Genomic DNA, 16,486 nt, shown 5'->3' on the forward strand with positions numbered 1-16,486 from the left:
CAATGATACTAATATTGTTATCTTTTTCTTTTACTCTAGGGAAGGAGAATGAACATGTATCGATTTCAATGTTATCTCCTTTGATTGGAATGATGTATAAATAGTAGGGTGGCCATGATCAAGTGGCACCTTGATCGGACATGTCTTTTAGACATGTCCGACCAAGATGTCACTTGGTCGTGACCCCTACTAACAACATCCAATCCATAACTAATCGGTGCTTCAATCATACTCGATAATGCATCAGTATCTTTAATGATAACAACGTTTATAACATGCCTGATAATGAATCGGTATCATCGCCGATGATAACAGTGCTTAATCATATCGATCGATATGTTAATGATAATAGTGCTTAAACATATTCGATCGATATCATGTCTTTTGTTAATTGTTGCAGATATATAAAACATACTCGATTATGAATCGGTATCAAAGCATATGGATTAACATAAACAATAATTGTTAGCATTATATGCTATCGGGTTAATACCCCGATAGCATATTAACGCCGATATGAATCGACATTAATATGCTATCGGGTTAATAGCCCGGATAGCATTATAGATTGACGCTTAACATAGTTAAGCATGTCGTCAATCTAATCCAATATCAATGTCATAATTGTGACCAATGTTATAGTCTGATAAACATAAAGCATGAAATGAGTAAACAAAATATAGGAGATTACTGAGTTAGGAGAGTCTTATCTTGGAGAGGCTACTAATGCATTAACAAGGTCAACTATCAAAACTTAGATTGAAATGTTTGACATTCCAGATGCAAACTCATTTTCTGCATAGGGATATGCTTTTGCTGTTTTACCATTCAATTTGCTGGGGCAAATATTGAGTTTGCCATTGTCATGATCTTTAGCACTTGGTGAATCCATGGTTGGCAAACAAAATTGCCATTGGAGTACACACATGTGCTGCTTTAGTAGCCCTTTCCACCTAGTTCTTGTAGAAGCCATAACTTTTGTATATGGACTCAAATCGAGTTTGAAGTTGAACATTTTCAACTTTTGATTCCACCTTCATATTGATTTTGCCGCTGCAAGACAACTATTGAGGCCATCATTGAGCCAAACCAAACTTGAAAAGCTTTATTACTTGCCAATGAAGATTCCAACATGTTCCATACCTTCCCCAAACCTTTTGAAGCATCAAAGAAGTAAGCCACTATCTAGAAATTCATTGTAATACTGGTTTTGATGACAAATTCCTATATTAGGCTTCTTGATGACGTTCTATGAGCTAGTATGACATGAGCCCAATGAACCAAATGAAGCACTTGGCTGTTGTAGGCATCTAGATTTCAATTTATTTCATATCAGGTCAACAATACGAGAAGCAATTAGGAGTTGTAAGCATATACACTTCCTTTATTAAGCATGGACAACACTATGAGCATTTGCTTGGATATTGCAAGCATGCATGCTCTCATTGCATGGTAATGTAGACATTGTAATTGTAGCATGCCTCTACTTGTTTTATATGGCAAGAAAAATAGATTCCACTTGTATGGGAAAGGGAGGCACTTATGTCTCATAAATGAGCATGAGGACGATTGAGTGCATAACAATGATGGACTTCATTGTTGTATTGTGCACAAAATCTTGTTACAACTATAGTGTTAGCATAATTGTAATTGTTGGATGAGGGGCCAATTCATTTAAAAATGTAAGGCCTTCATTGTACGAAGATGCAATAAGGACGACTTCTTATAACTATCATGATCATTGTAAAATGGCCATTGGTAAGAAGGACCATTCATAGGAGCAAGGTATGTTGTGGCATGGTTCACGATAATCTGTATAGCATATGTGCAAGTAACACAAGTGTTGCAACGTTGGCTGCCATATAGTGTATCATTTTAAGGACACAAATATGGGCTTTAAATAATGAGTTGGATCATTACTACCTTCTACTTCATGGTACTAATTGTGTCGAGGATCATTTTGGATGCGGGATAGTTTGTTGCCATAAAAGATGAAACATCAACATCTACTTTGAGACAATATTTGTGTTGAGCTTCACTTTGTAGATGTGAGGACTATTTTAACAAATCTACTAGAAGAGGCCCAAGCGCACCTTTAACACTACTATCGTCTACCTTGTGGCACTTGAATGTTGGTCATTGCTTGGTTGCGACAAGAGGCATGTGAGGAAGTTTTGTAGCAAGTAGGGAGGAACCATCATAGCATTGTTGTTTTATATTGTGGGAGTTATTTGTGCATGTTTTGAGCATCAAAAGATGTTGCAACAAGGAGAGCTTTGACTAATAGTTGAAGTTGTAAAAGGAAATGACCACACTTGATATGATCATGGAAAGAACACCAAAGAAACTCTAATCCTCATTGCACGGTTTAAAGTGTGATAAAGAAAAACTACCTTCTATTGTGGAGCATTCCCTTGGGGTGTGACCATGGTTTTGTGAGGGAGTCCTGTTCTAATCGCTTGAACACATGTTTTAGAAATAGAGTGAACTTTTTCTAACTTTTATAAGCAAGCTTTTGCGGGACCAAAGTTTCTCTACGAAAGGGAATTGAAAAGACATTTCAACATGTTGCAAGGCAAAAAAACTACACTTAAATGCAACGTACTTTTATGTATGTTTATATATTCATGTTCCTCTCAAAAAGCTATGTAATTTTAATTAAAATTCACCTCATTTTAAATCCATATGAAAAAAAATGGATTCTAGAAGATGAAGGATAATAACTATCTATAATGGCACTTTCACAATTGTCAATTTTGGTTTTTGAACCACCTCTAAACTAGGGGCAATTTTGCTCAAACTGGAAATGAACATTTGATGGTTGGGGGCTTTTTTGGTTTTGAGGAGGCATTGGAGGATTTGGCCCCTCGGGCCATGATATTTTCTGAGACTTACAAGTTATCTTCCATGGGCTCTTTGGTTGTTCCACCTTCATACTATTCAATGTCAAGGGTTGAATCTAGGGATCATGTCTTTGGATGCTTCAATAAAGTTGACAACTACTATTTCATCGCCTTTGCAGGCAACATAGGACATCCCTCCCCTCTCCTCTCGATTTGAGTCTTTGGAGGATGGTATTCCATGGTAGATTGTCCATAGAAGGAAATGTGGTCATCCTTTGTTGAACACCTAGTAGGATTGAGGGGGGTTGAATTAGTCTAGAACTTCAAAAACAATTATTAATCAACTTTTTTAATAACAACACTTTAATCATCAACACACCAAGCATAAATGCATGAACACCAGATTTACGTGGAAAACCCAAATAGGGAAAAACCACAGTGAGAATCTAACTCACAGTATGAATAACAATGTTTATAACATTTTATGTTTGCAGCCAAAGAGCACCGACACTTGAAGGATTTGCAAAAGTAACGCGTATTGCCTTAGGGAAGATACAAAAAGGACTTGTTCAACTGAAGACCACTTCTTTAGGACAAGATACAAATTGCTGTCGAATGACTCATTGTCAATTAACAACTAATGAAATAGTTGAATTGAAATTGAGAAAGATTCTCTTGATAATGAAATTGTCTTTGAACAATAATTGAGGGACCAATTCATGACGAACATCTTTGATAATCTTTATTGTCACAACTCATTGTCTTGCAAAATATATCAGCTTCAAAGCTCTTCTCAAATGGATTTTCTCATCACCACAAATTCAAATTTGTTTACACATCATTCACATACACTTTTCACACAATTCACTTCTTATCCATACTCAATTCATCCATCCACAGATCTTAAATATGGGATACAACATTGAAATCCTAATTAAGGATCGACCAAAATAGAATAAGCAATATTACACAAAGTAAGCCACTTGAACCTAAAATACTTAGATTGGTCCACACTAGGAGAAAGAGGGGACCAAAACCTATCATAATGCATCATTTCATGAATGATCTGATAATCTACACATGCTAACACATATTCCAAAGGATGTTACAAAGCATAATTTGTGGATGTAATCAACCAGTCAGTCACATAACCACTGCCAGTGCAAAATACTCTAGGCAAAGCTCCACAAGCCAAAGTGAGACCCAAATAAACATCTCAAGAGATCTTACAACACATATCTGAACCAAAAGGACATGATCCACTAAATTGTAATGCAATTAACAACATATTCGAAGAGCACCAAAAGCATTCCGGACCACCCTGAACACAAAATGACAAAAACAACACCAAAAGAGTATTTGGACTAACATCCATCCAGATAACCAAGTTCTAATAAATCATATCCAGACCAATATCCATCCAGGTAACCAGGTTTGACATCAATGACAACCATACAAGCTCATGTTAACAACAATATTCCCCTTTGTCATTGATTGCAACACTAATAAACAACACCAATGAAAAACTAATAATTTTACAACTCTCTCCAATAATCTCACAACGCTCTCCCACACAACTCTCTCCCCCTTTGACAACAATGCCAAATGGAGTTGAGAGAAAAAAAAGAAACATGTTGACCAACTCACACCTTTGCTCCCTCTAAGAGCAACATCATCAACAATCTAGGAGACAAGGATAAGCACTAAGTCTCCCCCTGGAAAGATGCACCACTAAAAATGCATCTATTTAGAAAATGGAGGGGCAATAACCACCTAAATTCTGCCTGTGATATTCAAAAGTATCCCTTGCCAATGCCTTAGTAAAAATGTTTGCTATCTGTTTTGATGTAGAAATGTATTCCAGTCTGACTTCCTTTTCTGCAACCTTCTCCCTCAAAAAATGATAACAAATTGAAATATGTTTAGTTATGGAATGCATAACTAGATTCTTTGAAATGTTTATAGTATGGGTATTATCACACACGATAGGAATAGCTTCATCTTATACTACCTGATATCCTTGAGTCTGCTTTATGCACAGAACTTGAGTACAACAAGATACTGCAACAATATATTCAGCTTTAATAGTTGATAATGATACAGATTCTTGTTTCTTACTCATCCATAAAACTAATCTGTCTCCGAAAAAAAATGTTTCACCATTGGTACTTTTCCTATCATCAACACTTTCAGCCATATCAACATCTGTATATGCTTTCAACATGAAATCTCCATCTTTCTTGTACCACAAGCGAACATCCCAAGTTCCTTTCAAATATTTGAAGATCTTCACTGCTTGATCATGAGTCTACTTCAAACTAGCTTGAAATCTTGCAACCAAACATACTACTTGCATAATATCTGATCTAGAAGCGGTAAGATACAATAGTTTGCCAATCATAGATTTGTACTTCTTTTGATCAACATCCAGAGATGCATTATCTTTTCTTAACTTGCATCCAATAGCTAAATGGGTAGTAATAGGTTTCCAATTCTCCACAATCAAACTTCCTCAACATCTCTAAAACATACTATACTTGAGAAATAAAAATTCCATCATCCAGTCTAGTAACTTGAAGATCGAGTAAAAGTGACATTTCTCTAAACATATACATCTCAAATTCTTTCTGCATCTCTTGTGCAAATTATTTACACGAGCCATCCCTTTCTCTAAAGATAATTTCAACATAAACAACATCAATCAACAACTTAATGCCTTCAACCTCAAAATAAATATTGTTGTTTGTAGTACCTTTCCTGAAACTTTGTTGCAACAAATATTTGTTTAGTCTTGCATACCATGCTCTAGGTGCTTGTTTGAGTCCATACAATGTCTTCTTTAATCTATAAACCATGTTCGGATCATCTGCTAGTATGGATCCATCCAATTGTTCAATGTATATTTTTTCTTCCAATTTTCCATTCAAAAATGTTGACTAAACATCCATCTGATATACTCTAAAATTCTTGTGTGCAGAAAATGCAAGAAACATTTTAATAGTTTCCATCCTAGTAGTTAGGGCAAAAGTTTCTTCAAAATCAATACCTTCTACCCGAGAGTAGTCTTTACATACCAATCTTGCCTTGTTTTTTATGACTTGTCTTTATTCATTTAGTTTGATTTAGAACACTCACTTTCCCATCACATTCTTGTCCACCGGTCTAGGTAGCAGCTTGCAAGTTGCAAGTCTAATTCTTCTGTATTCGACGGTGTATTACATTATGTTTGTAAGAAGATGATGATGTGGCTGAATCCACATGAAATGTTTAAATGATGTTTTGGTGCGTTCAAAGAGCAAATCTCTTGGGAATGAACAAAGTGCTTAGTAGAATGAGCTAAGGGTTTGAAAGTGTATCAGATCGATGTGCGGTGATCATTCAACGACTGTAATTGATTGTAATGATCTATATGATGATCTGTAATGAGTTGTAAAAATCTGTGATGATCTATGATGTAAATCTTAGGGTTTTGTAACCGACTAAGTTGTATAGCCTATTTAGGGTAAGTTTGTGATGATTTACTGTGTCGGTGATCAAAGGAAGAGTGTGTGGCTGAACTAGTGGGCGGGTCTGCAAGAGAGAAGAAGATTGGAATAGAAAATGATCTGTACAAGCAAACAAAGAGTGCTATTTTCAGATCATACATATGTTGTTCCCTAACAGTTGCAACAAACTCAAAATCCCTTAACCAGGTAGGTCTTGATAGGCCTGATTGTATAAATGCCTTCACCGGGTGACTCATTAGCTTGGGTTCTAAATCCTTTCACAAGGCTACTCCTAACAGAGTAAAGCTCCTAATAGGGTCGAGGTAAATCCCTTAACCGGGAGACTCCTAATAGGGTCTGCTCTTAACTGGGCATATTTGTAAGCTCCTAACCGGGCTAGGCTCCTAACAAGGCACATTCCGAAAGAGTGCAAAAATCTTGTGGGTACCAATTCCCACCGTAGTTTTTCCCATTTGGGTTTCCACGTGAAAATCCTGGTGTTCATGTGTTGATTGATTTCTTATGTGTTGAGTTGATATCTTTCTATTGCATGCATGTTGATGAAGACTTAGATAAACAGTTTGATGAATCAGATTAGCAGTATGATTTCAGTTATTATCGGTACTGTTTATGAGTTGTTTTGAAAGAAGTTTGTGGTGGTTGTTAAATTTTTAAAGTTTATTGTTATTACTGATTCACTCCCCCTATCAGTGAGCAGAAGCTTAACCGCTTGAGGAAAAGATCTGGAGGAAAATGATGAAGGAGGGTCCGAAGTTTACTAAGGGCAACTACACAATATGGAAAGAAAAAATGAAGATTTATATCAAAGGTATGGGTTCTCAGTTTTGACAACATGTTACTACTAAATATGTACCCTCTATCGGTCCTCTAACTCCAGATTAGCTTAAGCAACAACATGAAAACAATCAAGCACTGGAAGCTATTGTAAGTGCACTGTTTGATACTGAATACATTGATGTACATGGATTAGAAACTGCATCTGAAGTTTGGGAGAAATTAGAACTAATCTATGGTGGTGACAAACATGTTCAAAAAGCTAAGGAAGAGATCCTTAGAGGTAAATTTGATGACATGAGAATGGTAGAATGAGAGAATATAGCTCAGTATGGTCAAAGGATCAAAGAGGAGGATGACGGTATTAAAAGTGCTGGAGGAAAGATTGAAGATGACACTATTGTAAGTAAGATGTTAAGAACTCTTTTACTTGCCTATGCTATAAGAGTTTCTGCTATTCAAGAGTTAAGGTCAGTAAGTAGTGATAAGGTCACTGTTGATTCTCTTATTGGTAAACTGATTGCATTTGAATTAAATAGTTTTGATAACAGTATTTCTAAGGCATTTGAATCAACTTTTAAAGCATTTGTAACTGGTACACCTGTGAGAAAACAGAAAGATGTATGTCACATTTATGACTGCAGATCTAGTCATGGTGGTAGCAAAGGAGACAATGATGATGAAGACCATGTGATGGAGTTTGAAGCTCTTCTGGCTAAGAGACTTCCAAGAGGCATTGGTAAATATAAAGGTAAACTACCTCTTAAGTGTTTCTCTTGCAATAAGATAGGACATATTGCTGCAAATTGCCCTAACAATGATAGTAAGGAGAAGTTTAGGAAATATAAAGGAAAATGGAAGAAACAATGCCATGTTGCAGTTGATGGAGTGACAAATGAGGAATCTGAAGATGATGACAATGAGGAGATTGCCTTTGTTGTTGTGAAGGAAGATCTGACTGATGTAAAGTCCTTGGTATCTCAGTTTGACTCTAGTGATGAGTGGATAATAGACAGTGGTTGTTCACATCACATGACTGGTGATAAGAACAAATTCATACCCCTTGAAGAGCTTGATGGCGGTGTGGTAAGATTTGGTAATAATTCACCCTACATGGTAAAAGGTAAATGATCTATTTCACTGAATGGTAAGAGTAATGCAGATGTTGTTTATTTGGTTGAAGGATTAAAACTTAACTTGCTGAGTGATGGACAACTAAATGATAAAGGATATCACCTTGAGTTTAAAAGAGGAGTGTGCAAGATCATGGGATGCAATGGAGATTTGATTGCTACTGGTAAACAAACTAGAGGTAATCTTTTTAATCTGAATGCTAATGTGAATAGTTGTTCGGTGGCTAAAATTGAAGATAGCTGGTTGTGGCACAAAAGGTTATGTCATGTCAACTTTGATAATTTGATAAAGGTCAACAAATCAAGTATGATGAGAGGTATACCCCAACTTGTTAAACCGGATGATGAGTTATGCAAAGTTTGTCAGATAGGTAAGACGACTTCGACATCTTTTAAGAGTAAATCTTTTTCTTCAGAGCATATTCTTGATTTAGTGCATATTGATCTATGTGGTCCTATGAGGACTATAAGTTTTTATGATGATAGGTATTTTATGATTTTCACTGATGATTTTTCAAGAATGACGTGGATAACTTTCTTGACGGAGAAATCTAAGGCATTCAACAAATTCAAGATCTTTAAAGCCCTAGTTGAAAAGGAAACCAACAAGAATTTGAAGTGCTCAAGATTTGACTGGGGTGGAGAATTTACTTCAGTTGAGTTTACTAGGTATTGTGAATAACATGGAATAAAGAGACAGATGTCAGCACCTAGGACTCCACAACAAAATGGCATTGCAGAGAGGAGTAACAAAACAATAGTTGAAGCTGCTAGAACAATGTTGATACAAGGAGATGTTCCAAAAATGTTTTGGAGGGAAGCAGTTAGCATTGCTGTTTATACTTTGAACCGGGTTCTTGTGAAGAAAGGTAATGATAAAACACCTTATGAACTTTGGCATGGTAAGATTCCTATTGTCAGCTACTTTAAAGTTTTTGGTAGTCGATGTTTTATTAAGAGAGATGATTTTACTGGAAAGTTTGATGCTAAGAGTGATGAAGGGATATTTCTTGGATATTCTACCAAGAGTAAAACATTCAAATGTTATAATAAAAAGACAAAGAAAATTGTTGAGAGTGATAATGTTAAAATTGATGAAATTCCTGACAAACCTGATGAGTCTAGCAAATCTGAGCCTGTTGATGATAAGGAAAAACTTGTGTTTATTGAATCAAAAGTGCAGAAGGAAGATGAGCATAACAATGCAGAAATAGGAGCTTAATCGGTAAGCGATGAAGAGGATGATGAACATGAAGCAAAAAGCATTGCACTAGAAACGGTAATTCCAAGATATGTAAGGCTAAATCATTCAAAAGACCAGATTATAGGTGACACGAATGCTGGTGTGCATACAAGAGGAAAAATCAGAGAGAATTCCTGTCTGATTTCAACTATTGAGCCGAAGACTGTTAGAGAAGCTTTGAAAGATTAAGACTGGTTGAATGCAATGAATGAAGAACTTGACCCGATTGAGAAGAAGAATACATGGTCTCTTGTTCCTAGACCAGAGACAAAAATGTTATTGGGACAAATTGGGTATTCAGAAACAAACTTAATGAGGGTGGTGAAGTTGTTAGAAATAAGGCGAGGTTGGTTTGCAAAGGGTATGCACAAGAAGAAGGTGAAGACTGTGGTGAAACCTTTGCATCGGTGGCAAGACTTGAAGGTGTTAGAATGTTGCTTACCTTTGCTGCTTTTAAAGGATTTAAGGTATATCAGATGGACATTAAATCAACTTTTCTAAATGGTATCTTGGAAGAAGTATATATATAACAACCAGATGGTTTTGCATTGAGTGAAGATGAAAATATGGTTTGCAAACTACACAAGGCACTATATGGATTGAAGCAAGCTCTTAGAGCATGGTTTGAAAGATTGCATGCACATCTGATCAAGATAGGATTTCAGAGAACCAGTGAAGACAGTAACATATACTTGAAGGCTGGCTGATGGATACAAAATGTTACTTGTTGAAGTTTTTGTTGATGATATAATATTTGGTGGAAATGATGACATGTGCATGTCTTTTGTAGATGAAATGAAGAAATAATTTGAGATGTCTCTTATCGGTGAGATAAAATTCTTTATTGGTTTACAGATTCAACAACTGGAGAATGAAATATTTATCTGTTAGACTAAGTATGTAAAAGAAGTCTTGAAAACTTTTGGCATGGAAGATCGTAAACCGGTTGGTACTTCGATTGTGACAGGTTGTAAATTGTCAAAACAAGATGATTCATTGTATGTGGATGAGAAAGGATACATGTATATGATTGGAAAGTTACATTATGTTGTTCACAATAGATCGGATATTGCACATGTTGTTGGATTGGTTGCAAGATTTCAGATAGATCCTAAGGAGACACACATGGTAGCGGTAAAAAGGATATTCAAGTATTTGAAAGAAACAATTGATTATGGTCTATGGTATCCTTATAATGATATTTTTTCTTTAAAAGTTTTCACAGATGTAGACTGGGCTGGAAATGTTGATGACCAGAAAAGAACAACCGATGGAGCTTTCTTTTTAGGAGAAAGATTGGTGTCCTGGATAAGCAAGAAACAGTCTTGTATCTCACAATCTACAACTGAATCCGAATATGTGGCAACATCAATGAATTGTACTTAGGCTATATGGATGAGACACATTTTGGAAGGTTTTAGGAAGACATGTTTGAATCGGTGACTATTCATTGTGATAACACTAGTGCTATTAATATTTCAAAAAATCCCGTGTTACATGCAAGAACAAAGCACATCGAGTTGAAGTATCACTTTCTAAGGGAAAGAGTATAGGATAAGAAATTAAAAATGGAGTATGTGTCTAGCAAAGAGCAGTTAGCAGATATATTCACTAAACCTTTGCCTAAGACAACCTCTGAATATCTCAGAGGTAGATTAGGGGTTGTACCCCTGCACAAGATCAACTAAGATGCCAGTGATGCATCAATCCGGTGAATTCATTGAATATCTTTCAGTTTTGGATTGATGTGAAGTGGGCTACTCCTCAGGGGTAGCAACTATGATGAGATAAACAGAGACAACAACAACGGAGATGAAGACAACAGAGGCATTGGCACCTTTGGCATTGTTGTCAAACGGGGAGAAGAATTAATTGAAGATCAGCCATGAGAAGAAGAACTAGATAATCGACAGAAGAAATACAAAGGAGAAGAGCAAGTACAGAACATATCAGTTCAGTTCAACATGATGAGGTTTTTCTGTGTTGCCATCAATGCCAAAGGGGGAGATTGTTGGCATATTGGCATAACTGTTGATGATATTTATGAACCGGTATAAGGATTGTTGTTGATGATTTATTTGAGATGTTGTTTGATGACTTGGTGATCAGTTTGTGTTGTCATTGATGGCAGCTATGGTTATATTGTTCTATCATGTTATCTAACTCGTCTGTGATTGACCGAAAAGCTATGGAATGGATTTGACAATTAATTGGCAAATAGGACTTTATCTGGTAAATGTGAAGCTGTGTTATGCTTAAGTAATTGGATCTTGAGATTGATGAAGAATTTGGTGTTGTGGTTTGGAATATGTGTTGGTAACATTATAATGAGGTTATGGTCGAAACCGCATCATGTTTTGGCTACCAGAAGTCATGTTTGTGATTGATTGATGTATTTTCTGTAGGGTTTTAGTAGGGTTTAAGAACCGGTATTGAAATCTTATAACCGGTAATGATTTTGAATTCGACGGTGTATTACATTATGTTTGTAAAATGGTGATGACGTGGCTAAATCCGCGTGAAATGTTTAAATGATATTTTGGCGCGTTCAAAGAGCGAATTTCTTGGGAATGAGTGAAGTGCTTAGTAGAATGAGCTAAGGGTTTGAAAATGTATCAGATTGATGTGTGGTGATCATTCAACGACAATAATTGATTTGTAATTGATTGTAATGATCCATATGATGATCTGTAATGAGTTGTAAATATCTGTGATGATCTATGATGTAAATCTTAGGGGTTTTGTAACCGACTAAGTTGTATAGTCTATTTAGAGTAAGTCTGTGATGATTTATTGTGTCGGTGATCAAATGAAGAGAGAGTGGCCGAACCAGTGTGTGTGTCTATAAGAGAGAAGCAGATTGGAATATAAAAGTATCTGTACAAGCAAGCAAAGAGTGCTATTTTCAGATCATACATATGTTGTTCCCTAACAGTTGTGGCAAACTCAAAATCTCTTAATCGGGTAGGTCTTGACATGCCTGATTGTATAAATCCCTTCACCGGGTGACTGATTAGCTTGGGTTCTAAATCCTTTCACAAGGTTACTCCTAACAGAGTAAAGTTGCTAACAGGGCTGAGGTAAATCCCTCAACCGGGGGACTCCTAACAAGGTCTGCTCCTAACCGGGCATATTTGTAAGCTCCTAACAGGGTGCATTCTGAAAGAGTGCAAAAATCTTGTGGGCACCAATTCCCACCGTGGTTTTTCCCATTTGGGTTTCCACGTGAAAATCCTGGTGTTCATGTGTTGATTGATTTCTTATGTGTTGAGTTGATATCTTTGTATTGCATACATGTTCATGAAGAGTTAGATAAACAATTTGATGAATCAGATTAGCAGTATGATTTTAGTTATCACCGATATTGTTTATGAGTTGTTTTGAGAGAAGTTTGTGGTTGTTGTTAAAGTTTTAAAGTTTATTGTTATTACTGATTTACCCCCCCTTTCAGTAATAACTGGTTCCTTACAAATAACACAACAGACTATGTCTCAATCCTTCTACATAATATACACCACCAGTTTTATGCTTACCATCAATCGAGATGCTTTTTATTCCACAGATTGATGCATCTTCCTCTTCTACAAATTTTACAGATCCATCATCATACTTCTTTAGAGTGATAAATCTGTCTTTGTCTTCGGTTATGTGATTTGAGAATCCGAAATGAATGAACCATGATCTATGTTCAACTTTAGCATGTAGTGCAGTTTTCTCTTCTGATATTCCTGTTTTTTCCTGATACTTCTCTATAATTAAACATAAGGAGTCTTTGGCATCTTTTTATTTAGATGAATGTGTTTCCATAGAGCAGAAATTCCTTTTCGTTTTATCTCTATCATTTGTTCTTTTCTTAAAATCATTTTTTTTATATTTACTTTTCTTTTCACCATCCTCAGGGTTTTTGTAATCTTCTTGTATATACATTTAGAAGCATAATAACCATTTCTTCCACAATTAAAGCATTTCAAGGGCAACTTACCTTTGTACTTTCAATTCCTCGCTTCAGTCTTACAAAGTTTGCTTTGATCTCATCCAAGTTCTCACTTGTTTCTGGTTCATCTGCTAATATCCTTCAAATGTTGAATGCAACTTCTCTTTGATATGACTTTATATCTTCCATCTCTTTGATTTCATAGGCAGATAATGTACCAATAAGCTGAACTTGTAGTTGTTCAAATCATGACATTCTTCAATAGCACACTTCTTCGGTTTGTAGGGTTTTGTCAATGTAAACAAGATCTTCCTGATAACATCATTTCCTTCAAACACTCCTCCAACAACTCAGATAGCTTCCGTTGTATGATTTACTCTATGTATGTAACTTTCAATGCTTTCATCATTAGCTATTCTGGAACCTTCAAATTTTTGCTTTAGGTTCAAAAGTCTTGCTTGCTGAGTCTTCGGATCACCTTCATATGCATAACACAACTTGTTCTAGATTCCCTTAGCTTCTTTCATTCTTTTGACCTTGCCAAATATTTCATCACTAAGACAACTGATAAGAATTGTTCTAGCCTTTGTATTTGTCTCCCGAGTCTTAATCTCATCCAATGTTGATGGTCCATTTTGAGATTGTTGATAGCCTATCTGGATAATCTCCTAGATTCCATTATGCAATGCTTCCAAATAAGATTCCATTTTTTCCTTCCAATACTTAAAGTTGAATCTCATCCAATGTTGATGGTCCATTTTGAGATTGTTGATAGCCTATTTGGATAATCTCCTAGATTCCATTATGCAATGCTTCCAAATAAGATTCCATTTTTTCCTTACAATACTTAAAGTTTGTTTTATCAAACATTAGAGATTTAACATGAAGTTCCTGCGCCATCTTTAGATCAACCTCAAGAAGTTAAAACTTCGAAAGAGGAACTTGGCTTTGATACTAATTGTTGAACACCCAACATGACCGAGAGAGGGGTGAATCAATTTAGAATTAAAAAAAAATCATTAATCAACTTATTTAATAACATCACTTTAATAATCAACATATAAAGCATAAATAGATGAACACATAAACACCAAATTTACGTGGAAAACCCAAACAGGGAAAAAATCATGGTGAGAATTTAACTCACAATATGAATAACAATGTTTACAACATTTTAGACTTGCAGCCAATGAGTACCAACACTTGAAGGACTTGTAGAACTAAGACACATTGCCTTAGGCAAGATACATAAATGACTTGTACAACTGAAAACCACTTCTTCAGGACAAGATACAAACTACTGTTGAAGGACTTATTGTCAACCAACAACGAATTTTCCTTAGGCAAAATACATAAAGGACTTGTACAACTAGAAAACACTTCTTCAGGACTAGATACAAACTACTGCCGAAGGACTTATTGCCAATCAACAACGAATAAAATAATTGAATTGAAGTTGAGAAGGATTCCCCTGATCATGAAACTGTCTTTGAACAATAATCAAACGACCAATAACATGAAAAACATCTCTAATAATCTTCACTGTCATAACACACTATTTTGCATAATATATCAGTTTCAAAGCTCTTCTAAAATTGACTTTCTCATCACTACAAATTCAAATATGTTTGCAAAACATTCACATACACTTCTCACACAATTTATTTCTTTTCCACACTGAATTCATCCACCTGCACATCTTAAATATGAGATACAACATTGAAATCCTAATTAAGGGTTGGCCAAAACAAAATAAGCAATATTACACAAAGTAAGCCACCTGGACCTAAAATACTTAGATTGGTCCACTCCAAGAGAAAGAGGGAGCTAAAACATATCATATGCATCATTCCATGAATGATCTGACAATCTGCAAATGTTAACACATACTCCAAAGGACGTTACAAAGCGTAACGTGTGGATATAATCAACCAGTCGGTTGCATAACCACTTCAAATGCAAAATACTCCATGTGAAACTCCACACGCCAAAGTGAGACCCAAATAAACATCTAAATGCATCTTCCAACACATATCCAGGCCAAATAAACATTATCCACTAAATCATAATGCAATTAACAACATATTCAGAGGGCACCAAAAGCATTTCGTACCATCCTGAATATAGGATGACACAACCAACACCAAAAGAGTATCTGGATCAACATCCATCTAGATAATCAAGATCTAACAAATCATATTTGGACCAATATCTATCTAGATAACAAGGTTTGACATCAATGACAAGAATACAAGTTCATGCTAACAACAATCTCCAACATCCTTAACATGCTAGTGCCTTACACACCCATGTTTTGGGTGCTTAGAGCATTAGGAATGGTGCAGGGGTGGTGTAGTTGGCCGTAATTGTTTGTTTTAAATGTTTGTAGCCATCCTTGTTTCTTTCAAATGTTAGTAGCTTAGGTTCAAATGCATGTGTTAAGCCAATATGTTCATTTACTCCATTAGGCATAAGGAAAGAAACAATATTACGGGTGAAATACTATGCTAGCTAATATTATATTCATTTTTATTTTTTGTGAGCATGTACATTTTTCACCAAACATTAAGGTCTTTGGTTCACACAGGGAAAAAATAGAAAACAGAGAAAAATATTCTAAAAAAATCTCTTCTCTAGGTATTGATATCCTCATTTGAACAAAAAAACTAGCTAATTCAAATGCATATGGAAAAAGTTATATATGACAACATACACCTTTTCCCAAATTATAATTATTTTTGTTTAAAAAATTATTAAAAAATATATGTAACAAAAAATAATAAAAAAATCCATGTACTAGATATTGGTGTGACAAAACTATATTTTAGATTTAGAATTTTATCCTTTCTATAAAAAAATGTTATGCACAATGACATAAGCGTCACTTTTAAAAATTGTTGATCACTATAGAAAAATAAGTTTTTAAAATTTACATAAAGTGATTCATAAAAAATTTCTATTTAAAAAATATATATATTTAAAATCTACACAAAAAAATCTCACAAATCAATAGTTTGCTTCATCTTCAAATTATTAATGGTTTAATTGCGATA

This window comes from Cryptomeria japonica, chromosome 6 (genome assembly GCF_030272615.1).
Source record: "Cryptomeria japonica chromosome 6, Sugi_1.0, whole genome shotgun sequence".
In the NCBI taxonomy this organism is placed as follows: Eukaryota; Viridiplantae; Streptophyta; class Pinopsida; order Cupressales; family Cupressaceae; genus Cryptomeria; species Cryptomeria japonica.